Raw genomic sequence first — 12,381 nt, forward strand, 5'->3', positions numbered from 1 at the left:
TGAATGCTGTTTATCACCATTAGTTCTCAAGTGTGAGACAAAAAACAGATGGAGGCCCACAGAGAGATGCTGAGACCTCCAGAGATGGCTAACGGTGTCAAACATGCGCCTCAGACAGCTCCACACTTACATGCGACACACGGGGAAACAAAACAGCCCTAAATTTGGAAACATACAGAAGAGTGGGCAAAAATAAGGATGATTCAGAGATACCCTGAGGAGCAGAGGACGAGAAAGAAGGGAAACTGAGATGAGGACACGGAGAGAACAAAGCAAGCCATGAGAAGGAACGGAGGCCTAAAACCAGGCGAGGTTGGAAATTGAATCGCATGGGAAAATTCTAGTCTGTAAACATTACTTCTCTGTAAAAACAAGTAGTACCACGCTAAATAATGACGACAGTCTAATAGAAACAATACCGCGTTATCTGGGCAGAACGTACAGTATCTGAAAAGATTTAACTCCCACTCCCATTCTATTTGGAAATGTTGTGTTCACTGAGTGATTCATGAGGGAATGGATCAAGGATAGTGAATTTGTGATTAGTCTTCATTGCATTATTAGGAGTCTTTCACTTTTATGTTAAGCGGTACAATAGTTTGTCACAATGGTGGTACAATCGCAATTCTACTTTTGTGCCCATGGTTTTTACTTCTATATAATGCTTGTATCAACTTGGAAATGCAAAATGTAAAATTTGCTTGATGTCCAGTAACTAGCCCTACTATGCCGATGGATTACATTAGTGTAAATTGAGGTACAGAAATCTGTAAGTCTCCTTTAAAACTGTATAATTAATAAGTCATTTTTGTTAGATTTATCCATGTACAGTGCAAACTCGGAAATGTGTACACTAAGTCACCATTTGAACAGTAAAACAGAAATACCGAACCACAATAAACTAACATCATGTAAATGAACTGTCTCTGAATGAAAGTTTTGCTTGTTTTAGATCACCAAATGATTCCCGAGCGCGGCCCCTGCTGTTAACTTTTTGGTTAAGTTCATTTCTTTTTTTGGGGCGATATTTACTTCTAAATACCATCACAGGACGGTACCAATGATGGAAAGTCAAAGAGGATAAATAACAATCGTAGAAGTGACCCCAAAAAAAGTGCCTTGACTGCTCAGTACAATATAAATGTAGGTCAGCAAAAAAGTTGAGAATAATAAAAGAATACGAGTAACAACAACCATAATATATACACCGTAAAGTCATGTAAATCACTTTTCCAGCATGAATCCTTTCCCTTTCAATTCCCCATACACGCTTCGAAATATGTTTTACTGCTTTTCTGTTTTCATTTTTGACGGCGGTAAATTTACTTTTACACTTATGTGACATTTTTACAATTGCCTGTGCCGTGCGGTAAAAGCATTTTTTCCCCCCTGCCTGTTTTCCATGTCTCTCTCCTCAAACACACCTGACTCAAGTGATCAGCTAATCAGCAAGCTCTGTAGAAGCCTGATAACGATCTTGTTCGTCAATTGGATGTGTTGATGGAGGGAGACGTGGAAAACAGGCAGGACAGCGGCTCTCGAGGACCAGGGTTCCCTACCCCTGCTTTAAAGATTTCACTGTACTTTATAGCATCAGTGCAGTAACTTTATTGCTATCTCGTTTTTTTTTGCAGTGCATGTGCCATGGCTTGTTTTAACATGACATGAACCCTACATACAAGCTTGGGTTATGACAATCAAGATGAACGAGTTTTTTTTTTTTTGTAACGTACTCAAGCTGTTTAACCCTTGAAACCACAACATAAAGGTTCTGGTCCAATTTCATCCGTAAAGATCAATCAATCAATCAATTTCATTCATAAAAATAAAAAAACTTATAAAGGTTGAAGTCATGTCAAGATTTTTAGATCTCATCAGTTATTATGTGCTATCATTCCTAGTATAGCGGTGTTGATATTTGAGGAAATAAAACAACAATACAATACTTCCTCTATCGTTGCATTCACACAATTAAACCAAAGCAAGGTTTACGCTTAACTAACAATTGACTCTCAGTGTTCACACAATGAGGATGTTAGCCTAACAATCCACAGTTTAAGGCACGTGAATTTTTTTTTCCTGAGGACATGTAAAAGTAAACAGTACCATAAGTAATTCATGAACAGAATGGTTGGCCTTGCTCAGTCACATGATTTATTTTTAGCTCATGTGAACAGGCAGTTTCACTGCGGAAGGGGAGCGAGAGATGGCGTCTTTGTGGGGGGGGGGGGGGGGCTGGACAAGCATTAAATGAATCTCTAAGTAATCACTCTTCCATCTGGATGATTTGAAATTCAGCTGTGCTGTATGCCACTTCCATTATGGTATCCTGGTTCCATCACGGGCAGCTGAGGAGTTGAATCAATCGGAAAACAATTGCTGAGAATGGCTTATAAACACAGTGGCTCCTTGAATGTGGTCTGTATCAAGATGCTGAGCAATCTCCAATTTGTATTGTATAGCCATAAAAAAAAACTGGATATGAAGCACCATTAACTGTAGAGGTTAAATTAGCCAGTGGTGTCTTTGTGCAAGGTATGCAAAGCTGCACTAGGTTTTGTTGGATGCACAGATTAAGGTTAGATAACAGCATTAGCTTCTGAAAAGTGGCACTTGACTCATTTAGCCATATTTAGCAGTAAGAAGATTAAATTTGGTCTATAATTAATTTGATTATGTCATTATTTTTCATGTACAATTAATACCTTTAAAAACACATTTTACCACTTGCTGTTGACTGAAAATGACATCCCAGGTGCTCAGGAAACAGTTGTTTTCTGGGTTTGGTCATGTGACATTAGCAAACTGAGCCAAATGGGATGTCATTTGCAGTCGGCAGCAAGTGGTAAAATGTGTTTTTAAAGGTATTAATTGTACATGAAAAATAATGACATAATCAAATTAATTATAGACCAAATTTAATCTTCTTACTGCTAAATATGGCTAAATGAGTCAAGTGCCACTTTTCAGAAGCTAATGCTGTTATCTAACCTTAATCCGTGCATCCAACAAAACCTAGTGCAGCTTTGCCTACCTTGCACAAAGACAAATAAAAAATAATGAAGTACAGTTACAGTGTATGAACCTTTGCCACCAAATGTTTCAGGGAAGTCACCCCCTCCCCCAACCCCACACACACACTCTGGGCTCTACTTCCGCAAGTAAAAGTCAGCCACTATGTAGGCTTGCCGCCTTTATCAGGATAAAAACTCTCACCTCTTCTCACACACTGAACCAATCAAACTCAGCTTGATCTCATCGTCAGTCTGTAACTTTTTGGTATGGAATCAATCTTTTGTGACTCCAGTCCTGGAACATTTCTGACAGACTATGAGATTCTCAACCCTTGAGGTATTTGGACAAAATGCCTGTCACAGCAATGTTAAATAAAGTGAGTAAAAACAGCATAACATGTCTCCTTTACTTGTCTCGCAAGCTGTAAAGCCCTCTACCCGGGTGGGTGAGCTAAACAATAAACAAACTTGTCGAGCGATGTAATAAGAGAATCAATTTGTGTCTACTTGGGAGGCAAAGCGCTTCTCTGCTGGGGTGACGAGGCCCCATCTTGTTAACCCAAATTCCCACAATGACCGAGTTCATCCTCTCTCCGGTTGACAATCAAATGTTTCCAAGCTATAGCGTGCATTCATCCCAACTGCAACAGTGAGGACGACTCAATTTAATTCAAACAACCAAAAAAAGAGGGAAGCATGAACGCGGCGCAGTTTCCCTCGTTTCACCCTTTGCCGAGCTGAGATGATTTGAATTGCAGCGACTCTCCGCCCCTGCACCCTGCAGGCACTCGGTCTGAATTGTAATTAACTGCCGACCACTATCCCCGACTCTTGCTTTTCCGTCATCACACACTCGCTTGCTTTCTCCGCAACATGATTAAATCGCATCGGACATCTGCACAATGAAAAAGATCTGAACACACGCCTGGATTTTACAGCTGTTCTTTCATAGAAAACAGATCCTCCTTTTAGATGACGAGATGCTCTGAGGCAGCGTGCAACAAAAAGAAAACATATTCATGTCTACAAACAACTTGTCTGATTCTAAACTGTGGTAAAAAAAAGAAAAATGCAACAGATTGAACTTTAAGGACCCAGATGTCGTCATGGTCCTCCTTGTGACTGCATCACTGCTGCGTCTTTCCCAAACAAACCTCAACTCTGAAAGAATAACTTCTTTTTTTTTCATGCTTACTCAATGCTGTCACTCTCACCAACAGGCTCACACACTCATGCCCATTCACCACACACACATTAAATGCATTATTAAATCAAACAGCCAATCGTGGCCCAGAAAGCAAAACACTTCAGCGTTCAACAAAGTTCACTGTTTGTAAGACCCACATCTAACAGCTGTTCTTTTTCCTCGCGAGTCAGTTGCTTTGACATAAAACCTACAAGTGTGACCTTTGAAGAATATTGTTTGAAAGCAGGCAAACAAATCAGGAAACCAAACCTAATAGCTTCACAGGGGCTACAAATAATGGTTTGTTTTCATCTTGGTTACAGACACTCTTCTGGAATTTGGAATCTATTGTAATAATAAAACTTTCTGTCTCCTGAACAGCAAGAACTCTGCTCTATTTATCTGCCTGTCAAATTGAGGAATTTAAAGTTACAGTATAATTCCAAATAATAATTCCCCAAAATGGTTGGATAATAGTAAGGGCATTGAATTGTTGACAGCTGTTAAACTGTCAACCAAATTAATAACACAACCACGAGTCACCAGATTGACTATTGATGTTCAAAATTTTTGTTTTGTCCTGTCAGAGGATCTCCTCCAACGCTCGAACCAACCAACCCCCCCGTGTAGTTGGGGCGCACAAACGCAAGCGAGACACGCAGCGCTACTCGATATTTCGTGTCCGGTCTGAACCTAGCATAATAGCGCTTAATTTTAAAAATAAACATATGGTGCAATTAGAATAAACATACAATGCTTCACAAAGATTAAAGATAATGCGCCTTAAATATGCAAATGTTTTAACATAGAAACGTCATTGATATTATCAATTATATTAAAATTATAATATGGTGTACCTAATGGTCCGTAAAATACGGTAAGTGTATTCAAAATGAGTCCACGTTGTAGCTTTAAATTGTTTTTAAAAAAAAGTATCCAAAATAACTATTTTTTTACGAAAAAAATATTTGAAGGAAGCAACAACTACCGTTGTGCAAGTCACGAATGAGTGAGTGAGTGAGTGTCAGGGTGTGGCTAATTCAGGTAACACCTTGACTCACGGTTTTCAGTTGGCACGCTAGTTTAAGTCAGCTCATGATAGGAACGCTCACACTACATGCATAGTCACACGCGCGCACACTCACGCAAAGGGCCTTGGGGAAGCAGGAGAGGAGTGTCGGGAGTTAACGGAAAATTTGACGTGAATCCACTTCAACTCCTCATGCAAAGAGAGACAAGAGGTGTGGTTGACACACCTGACACATTACACTTCACACACATCAACACGCTGTATGCAGCCACATACTCTCACGTGGGAATTCCACGCAAGCCATGGCAGTTACAAAAAAATAAGGAATCCACATAACACTTGAAGCAACCTACTGTGTATTGTGACATCACAGGTACAACTAAAACAATGCTGTTGTTTGTCATGGTCACTTGAGCCATTAAAAGAAAACTTCTCTCATCTCTCATCTACTTTTAATGGGATTTGTTGTGTGTGCAATTTGAAATAAATGTTGCCGTGTCCCTGTAGAATTTCATTGAATTTGATTTCCTTGGCTTGAATCTCAATTCATAGATCTTATCAGTGAACTGATTACATTTGAGACCACAAATGGTTACACAATTGGTCTGTTTTTGTCCATTCATTGAATGCTGATCTGCTCAAGCAAGATTTCCGGTTGTGTCTGAAATGCGAATGAAAACGTAATCTAAAGCCATATTAGGCACTTGCAGGGAATTTAGACATTGCAGGATTTCCTTCAGATCGACAAATGATAGATGAAATACACAGTAAATTCTGTAGAGTAAATTTTAGTCTATAACAGAGTCTTTTTGGTCCCACAAGGGTTGAGGAACAAACTCGCAGCAAATCTACTCCCTGAGCCATGCTGAGCCTACTGTGTTTACGAGTATATCGCTCGTGTCCGCTGTAATCTTCATAACTTCCAAAAAGGGAGACCAGAAATGCTTTTGGATATAAGCAAAAAGTAGAAGTAGAAGTATAACTTTTTGTTGTTGATGTTTTTAAATAAACTAGTAAAATTAAGTCAAAATCTCTCCGTGCAAAATGCATTGAGAATTCTTAGTAAAAAATCTTTGTTTTTTTCTTGGGATAGGCAAATTCCCTCATACATACTTTGAGTAAAATTTACTCTGAATATTTTACTCTTGTCCAAGTGTACATTTTTCTCTCTTAAGAGTGGGACCAAATAGACTCAGAATTTACGTGTACCTATTATATGACATTTGAAAAGCCGTTTAAAAGCAGGTGTAAATATGGTCGATCAGTTGATGAAGATGGCCTGAATATTGCCGCATTTGAGGATGGTCGGAAGTCGGACTTTTCCGAGTTCAAACGAGGAAGTGTGTACGGCAACGCCCCCTTAAAGTCGGAAATTGCACTCGCGAAGTCGGAAGAAAAAAAAAGGACCCCGAATTCATCGGTGGACTACAAGTGACGTCACTCTACAATGGCGACTCATTTGGGAACGCAGACTGTGAATGGTAAAACACAATTTACTCGAATATAAAACTAGATAGCTTTCTTCATTCCTAAATATTTGACAGTATATGCCGCTATCTTCCTACATACAATGATACGGTGAACTACTGAACTGTATGGAATGCTTATGAAATAAGATAAAAACATTGCGAGAAGGTAAGTTTGCTGGAGGTCAAAATAAAAAAATATGTTATCACTATTCACCATTTTGGTTGTTTATTTTCGCCTCAATCGCTGTCAGGTCGGAACTGGAAAAAACTACTCGAATATATCAGACTTGCGATCATTCTTGAATGCAGTATATGTTCATATGTGCGTTCTGGATTATGGGATAGGGAATTAAAATGGATACACATCCTGCATGCGAGCTAAGAGGTAACATTTCCCACAATAACTGTTAATAGCCTCGCAGAGCCTTCAATGGATGTACATCCGACATATGGCTGCTCTAATTCAGAGGGGGCTTATGGGAAATTCAAAACGTGCAAGTAAGAGAGAGAGCCTGGGGGCTGGACATGGGGTCCATAGTGACTGACACAATGTGGTGCTGACATGCAGGCCTGCATTACTCTATAATGACGCACATTGCTCATTGAAGGGATTTGCCCTCAAAAGTTCAAATGAGACTATGAGAGATATGAACCAAGAGTTGTTCCTTGATCAACATAATAATGCTCTGTTGTCATTAACACTGTCAGTGTTACGTTTTGATACGGGGCACTTGTGTGTTGTATGTGAGTTGGAAGTATTTGGCCATAGAAGAAGAGATGAGTCAGAGAGATGTGATGAGCCACTAAGGCAGCAGCAAAATGAGGAGGTCCAACTGTGAGGTTGCTAAGGCTCCTGCAGTTCACTGCGGAGTTGAAAGCAAGACATTTCAGTGACCCAGCTGACAGTGTGTGTTTGTGTGGAGTGTTCGTTTAAATTATTCAGTCTTTCTTGTCCACAAAGCCTCCATGCATTCTCCATAGTGCCTGTCGGTGCCGTGTTTACGTGTGGGTGTCGAAAATAGACAGTTAAGATGGTAGGTAAGGTAACACGCTGCATTCATTTCCAAAAACCAGTATGAACCTGCGTGACATATGGAGAGCAGCGGAGGTCCGCTTGGTGGCCTCGGAGCAGCACAGAGAGATCATAAGAACAGCTCCTGCGCAACACTTAATGAGCTTTTAAACAGAGAGGCTAAATCAGCTTCGGTTCTGATGGTGTACATGTACAGTGCCCGCCATAATCATTGTATCATTTTTGATGATGCAATTTTGCAAGTAGCAAAGATGTTAACTCCTATGAGGAATAATACCATTAAAGAATATTAGTGCTGTCAAGCGATTACATTTTTTTAAAACTAATTAATCGCACTATTTTCCATAATGAATCGCAATTAATCACATTTCTCTACTTCTGCTTCTACTTTTTTCTTCAAAACTTGTAACAGGTATCGAGTAAAATCTTGGAATTCATGTTAAATATTTTATAATCTGAAATTGTTGTACTGTTGATTAACAAATGTTTTAATACATTTCTCTTTTCATCATCTTTTTTGTATTACTTCCTGTGTAGTTTTCTCTAATTATCTTAGTTTTCAGTACAGATGCTTTAAAGCTGGCTAAAAAAATAATTTAAAGTCCTGATAATGATCACATTTTTTTCCCCCTGTGGGTGGTGAATGGTTGCCAGTCCGCAAAGAGCATGTACATGTTTGAACGTTCCATAAAAAAAAGGTTGAGGACCACTGTTCTAAGTAACATTTTAGCAGCCATGTAACACAATCAAACATAGCTTGCCACAAAAAGCTTAACGTGTGGCGTGGAACCTAAACTGAGCTCTTGTGAGCTACGCTGAGGCCTTGCGTATCACGTCATTAACGATGTAGAAACCACACCATTTTGATGCGACTTTGAGGCATATTTATACCGAAAATGTGGGTCAAAATCCAAATTGTTTTGTTTGTTTAAGAGAGTTAATATTTAATTTTCAAAACATAATTGGAATATGATTTATTGCAACACACAGATATTCCAGAGAAACATGCTTTGTTTTGTGGATTGAGATGAAATACAAATGTACTTATTCCTGAATGAATAATTGTGCAGTCTAAAAATTTCAATACAAAACAAATAGTCCCCAATAAAATCACCATTGAGGAGAACAGAAATAATTGATTTTCTAATGGACAGTGTTGACAACAGGAATTAGGACAACTGTGCAGAAAATTGAAACAAAAGGTGAAATGGAGTAGCAGATCTAGTATATACAGCAGACAAGGCCTTGGTGGCGTCATTGGTTGTAGTTGTGAGCGATACGTCGCATCCTGGCCCAGTGTGGCAGGTTTGCTGCCCCCTGATGCTCTGTGACCTAGATTAAGAGACGCAGCCAGGACCGTAATCTCTCAGTTCTCCACCCCCCTTCACTATGGAACAAGCTGCTAGCGGGGAAGAATAGCCTTTCCGCCGCAGCTTTCAATGTTAGCATGCTAACATGTAAAGCCTGTATATGTACTGCAGCAACTGATGTTGGTTTAAGAGATTGTTCTTATTTTCTTGGATTAAAAAAAAAAAGGTTAATCGGGGTCATGAGGAGTTAACGGTATATATAGGAGTACAAATTTGGGTTTTCCTTCTACACCTAGCGACATCACAGTTGCTCAGGGCTCAGGTAACATGCTTTCTCAAGGGGGGGGGGGGGGATAAATAAATAAAGGTAACATGCTTTGCCACAATTTTAAGTTTTGTCTTAATATCCAAACAACCAAGTGCACAGATGCCATGAGGGCTGCACGCTACCAAGTTGAGCAGCTTTAACAGTCGTGGCTCACAGCTCGAAATTCCAGTCCGACTCAATCACAAAGTCTTTGATCCCCTCAATGGCTTTCTTTGTGTCCTTGCAGTCAAAGACGTTAAAGTGGGTGGTGTTTCCCTCACACACAAGCACATGCTAATACGCATACACACAAACTACTGAAAACAACCATTTCTGTGATGCAAATTTTCCTCGGCTTGTTGCTAAAGGAGTCCCGGTTCAAACAACAATGGGAAGATTGTTGCCGAAAAAAGATATCTATGAGAGAGAGAGAGAGAGAGAGAGAGGTCTGGACTTATTGGAAGGCCAGATGCAGCTCGGTCCGTCCCAAGCAGAGCACAACACTGATCCACAAGGCCAACACATTTGACGGTTGGGGAACATGTGGCAGCATGGCCAGGGCATCTGGACAGCGCAGAGCCTTTGGTGTAAAGTTGCAAGCAAAGACACAGGCGTCATCCTTTGTGGCCTGGGACAGCCCAACTCGGGGAGTCACCTTACGACTCGCACCTGAAAAGACTAAACCGTCAAAAACTGGTGCTCATTCTGAGTCTGACTTGTTCAAATTTCCCCACACACTTTTCTAGTCCTTTCCTTCCAATCCCAACCACACCATAGAATAATATAATAGACAATAGACAAAAAGAATGGTCCATGGGTTATCATGTCACATGTGACAAAAACAGCCATTAATGCATCTATAATTGGGCTAAACATCATCAGACGCAAATAAAATGCATATAAACGGGGAAAATTGGAAAAACGCATCGCCTGCAACAAAAGCAGCAACAGTTGAAGCACTTCATTCCAACCTGAGAGCTCGGGAACTAAGTGTTGGTTATGTGGATCACAACTTGAGTGATGCTGGAAAGCCCTGGTCAGCCTTTACATCATGTTGAGCAATAGCATAGTTCATCTACGTCCTGTGTTATAAAGTGGACCATTGGGACACTTTAGTGTGAAAACCACCTGTGTTCTGCTGCAGTTATCGCTGTGTGGATTTGGAACAAAAATAAAATATCTGCAGATTTAGACTTGAGATATATCTCTTTGACAGATACATAAAAGTTGTATATGCTGTTTGGATATACAGGGACAGTAAAATGAGCTCCAATAAAGAAGTTGTGCAGTGTATATTGTTCTAGTCTTATATTCATTCTTGTTTTGAATTGTTTGGTGGATTAGGTCAGGGCTCCCCAGTCCTTGGGCCAAAGATCATTTGCAAACAAAGAATAACCTTGTTTGAAATTAATGTTAATTCAAACCACAATGATAAACATACAGTGGTACCCTGACTTACAAGTTTAATTCTTTGCGTGATCGCGCTTCAAATCATCATCAAGAACACTTCAAATCATCTTTCCCTGGTGAAATGAATGGAAATGTCATGAATTTGTTCTCGAACCACAAAAACATCAACAAAAAACGTTTATAACCTGTTGTTATTAATTAATAAGAAAAAAATTGCCCTCTACAAGTCTGTAATATTGTACCTTACAAAAACATACAGTAATAACTAGGGCTTGACCGATATGGATTATTTTTTAGGGTGATGCCAATTCCGAATAATACAATTCTGATAACTGATTAACTGGCCGATTAATATTACGGATAATAGAACATCTAGATAGATAGCTAGATAATCAAATAACAAAGATTAATTTATTGCTTGTGTTTGTTGTTGTTGTTGTTGTTGACACTGTGAATGATTTATTGCCATCTAGTGGTAAACTAATAGAATGCAACAACTTTGAAGCATGCCTACCACCAATTACTACTAATAATATTAATTATTATTTGGAGTGAGCGAGCAGGAGCTAGCCGCAGCTGGCCAGCAAAAACTCGCTGGAGGGGCTAACAAGAGTGGCTAGCGGGAGAAGCTAGTAAAAACTAGCGAGAGCAAAGCAGATGGAGACAAGTAGCGGGAGCCTGAATCACGGGACCACTTCGGGCATCCGTAGCAAAAAGGTGGGAGGCAAAATATGTCAGCTTCCTATAAGGCGCGGTACAACCCATGTAATATAAATAGCGATTACTAGACCTACAATTATATATATTTTTTAAATGTACATTGATGTGATATAATAATAATTAATCATTTTTGTAATAATTTTTTTGCATATTATTTAAATAGCGTTTTTTTTTAAACAAATTATTAATTCACCACTAGACGGCGCTAAAAAACACATTGTCCCTTTAAAGCAACGATTTGAACCTCAATTTCATATTTTCATAATTCTTCTGATGAAACATTAACTTAAAGCTAGATTAATAAAACCTTTGTCATGGCCTGATGGGGTCAGTATCGCGCAGCCGTTTGTGTGTACAATAAATAAGGTTAAATCACAACCACCGTCAACTTACTTGAGAAACGAAAAAAATAGAAAATAGCCACTGGAAACAATGTAATTAAGTCCAACTGCGGACGCCTTGGATGTCCGGATTTCACGATGATATGTGCTTGCCCTCATGGGAAATGTGGTTCTTTCAAGGGAATTCAAGGGGAAAACAATACCGCTTTTGTCCAAAGGTGCCGCCATAATCAACGAAAGCGAAATGCTGCTTTGTTCTGCTTTAAATAATACAAGGACTTGCTCGGGTGGATGGAGTTCTCTAGTGTGTCTCGTCTGACATCTTTGACAGGCACAGAAACGGTTTGACTTGACGCAAGCAAAAAATGTCAGTGAATATCTATTTACAGCCTATCCCTGTGGCCGGAATTACTGTTTTTGCACCACTTCCAGCCAACAGACAAATGTAACGATCTAATGGGCCATGTTAAAAATACATTTGTGCATATATGATGCAATAATAATTAACACTGCATTTAAGGGAGCTAGGATCACGATACATCTTATAGCACACTACCAGTG

The 12,381-nt window shown here is 39.5% G+C and overlaps 1 protein-coding gene across 4 annotated transcripts in view; it reads right to left on the minus strand.

Annotated features, from left to right (window-relative positions):
* dip2bb (DIP2 acetate--CoA ligase B (putative)b) overlaps positions 1–12,381 on the minus strand; it is a 36,437-nt gene that overhangs the window by 23,223 nt on the left and 833 nt on the right. The gene's annotated exons all lie outside the window — the stretch shown is intronic.

The sequence above is a fragment of the Leptonotus elevatus genome, chromosome 10, assembly GCF_054856555.1.
Source record: "Leptonotus elevatus isolate MCC_2025b chromosome 10, RoL_Lele_1.0, whole genome shotgun sequence".
Classification (NCBI taxonomy): Eukaryota; Metazoa; Chordata; class Actinopteri; order Syngnathiformes; family Syngnathidae; genus Leptonotus; species Leptonotus elevatus.